The 2,593-nt window shown below is 36.7% G+C and overlaps 1 protein-coding gene across 2 annotated transcripts in view; it reads left to right on the top strand.

Annotated features, from left to right (window-relative positions):
- coro2ba (coronin, actin binding protein, 2Ba) overlaps positions 1-2,593 on the top strand; it is a 43,173-nt gene that overhangs the window by 592 nt on the left and 39,988 nt on the right. The gene's annotated exons all lie outside the window — the stretch shown is intronic.

The following is a 2,593-nucleotide window of genomic DNA, read 5'->3' as shown; positions in this document are numbered from 1 at the left end:
GGGTGTTTATGTGTGTGTGTGTGTGTGTGTGTGTGTGTGTGTGTGTGTGTGTGTGTGTGTGTTTGTGTGTCAGGCTTTATCAGACTGATTATGAAGTGGAGCTCTTAATCCAGTGCTGTCCTGCATAAAGCTTGAGCTGTGCTTTTTTGCTGAGGAGAGACTGAGCATGTCACATAATACAGTATGCGTGATGGTAATAAAAAGGAGAAAAGAGGAAAGGAACAAGAAGAGAAGAGGCAGGCCAAGGGATATAGGAAGAATTCAGGTCAACTGGGCAACTTTTTGACATTGGATTATGATGACGGTCAAAAAGTAGCCCAATTTAGTTGAATTAATTTTCAACTAAGTTCATCAAGTATTAATGTAGATCAGGCTAATTATGTCTGTATTGTGCTTGTTTGTATGTTTATCAAAGTGTCTGTTTAAGTTTGATTTATGCTATTGGACTCTCACAGCTGTCATGAGCTGCGGGCTAATTGAACTTAATTCATTAAAGTTAGAAAAAAAATGACTGTGAAATGATCATAAATGCAGTACACAAACAAGTCTGTAAAGCTGGAAACATACCTGGTCTAAGCCTCATATTGTAGAGATGAACACAAAGAGATACTGTTTATAAGTCACATATATATGTGTTTATGCATTATATATATACTGTATATATATATACAGTATATTACCGACCACAAATTTTTGAACTGTATATATATATATATATATATATATATATATATAGGTTTTGTATATAAAAATATTGAATCTATAATAGGAAATAAGATATATCATGTTATAAGCCTCACAATTCTACAGGAAAAGTGATTTTGAAAATGGATAAACATTATGTTATGTTATATGTTATATGTTATAAGCTCCAGCATCCCTGCAAATTCACATTGGTAAAGCAGTTTGCAAAGTAGATGGATGTATATTATATTATATTATATTATATTATATTACATTATTTAGAGTTGCATATCTTACTTAAATCTCAGTTAGTGCCAGTGTTCATGCAGTGATGTGTGTTGCAGTTATTCCCGGCTGAATTACCCGCACGACGCAGGTGCTGACTGTGCAAGAACTGATGTAAGTGTGTGTGTGTTTTGCTCTGATGGAGAAGGTTGAGATGTTGAGTGCGGCTCGAGTGATGGGTACTGTACAGAGCTAAATGACCTTGGAGTGTTTGTGTATGTGTGCTGACCGAGCAGAACAGTACTCTGTCAGACAGTGAGAGACGGAGAGCGAATCCACTCCAGAGTCTCTGCTTATGTGAGAGTGAGTGCACATATAGACTAGTGTTTAACCACACAGCTGCGTGGCAGGATATCCTCACAGACTCTTGGGACTGAAACCGTCACACACCCAGACTCTCATGAACAGGACAGGATGCATCTCTCACTGCAGGGCTATAAAACAGCTGGCTGCACGTCACTTCCTGTCACACATTAGTTAATAAATCACTGTGGATGTTAATTTCATACAAGGTACGAACTAAAGCCAAAAAGCCTCATAAAAAGCAAAGCAAAATTACATATTTTATTCAGTAGTGGGGGAAAAAAGTGTACAAAAAGTGCCTCTCACACAATCTAAGGAAGGTCCCCATATAACAGGTGTTAGAGCTGGTTTACACTAGTGGGCTTTAAAAAAAATGTTTAATAATAATTTATAGCACAAATACAAATCTAGTTATTAGCACACAGACCGAATAATAATTTATTCTTATTTTAGTGAAATATTTACCATTATAAAAAAATATGCTAGTGGCTGCATAAACCTTGCCAGATTGGCCCTCGAAAATACTTTTATAAATAATAAGATCTTGAAAATTCCAAAAATAATTCCTTTAAAATTTACATCAAAATTGTCAGCCACCTCAATGTCACTCCCTAATTCACACTGTCTTTAAGGTATGAAATCCACAGAAACATTGTAATCAATTTCATATGAAGAGACAAAGAAAGCAGGAGGAATGGATGGAAAGCTGGAGGATGGGTTAGAGATCATTTTGTCTCCATAGAGTCGAAGGTCAACACATGTGCCCTAATGCCTTTGTTTAAAGCTTAACATATCTTTCACCCTGGGACAGAATTTCGTCTGACAGAAATGCCAACAGTCATCAGATTCTCCAATGAATTTGCAGAATGGACCCATAGGTTAAATTTCCCCCATTATCAACACACCGAGCCAGGCAGACGTCATGTGTTCATGATCACTGAGTGTGCTGTGAGTGTATTTATTGGGTGATTGTGAGAAGGGTTCTCATCTATGGTGTGTGTGGGTGGATTTGCACGTCTGCATGTCAGTAGGTCGAGAGGCAGGTAGGAAGCGTACAGGTGTGTTTATAAAGCTAAGAGACCATTTCACATATAAAATGCACAGAAACACACTTGTCAGGAGTGTTTGAGCAACTGAGAAGACCCTGTGTGGGAAGGAGGACTGTAAATTCACAGGTGTAAAACATTATTATAACTACACTCCATATGCACAACTGACCTCATGCAGATAGTGGTGGGTGTTTTTTATGATAGAGATGTGAATATAAGTGTATTGTATATATATATATATATATATATATATATATATATATATATATATA

Source organism: Sinocyclocheilus anshuiensis, unplaced genomic scaffold (assembly GCF_001515605.1).
Source record: "Sinocyclocheilus anshuiensis isolate Anshui unplaced genomic scaffold, SAMN03320099.WGS_v1.1 scaffold2129, whole genome shotgun sequence".
NCBI classification, from domain to species: Eukaryota; Metazoa; Chordata; class Actinopteri; order Cypriniformes; family Cyprinidae; genus Sinocyclocheilus; species Sinocyclocheilus anshuiensis.
Note: the sequence above shows the minus strand (reverse complement) of the source record. Positions and strands in the feature narration are given on the sequence as shown.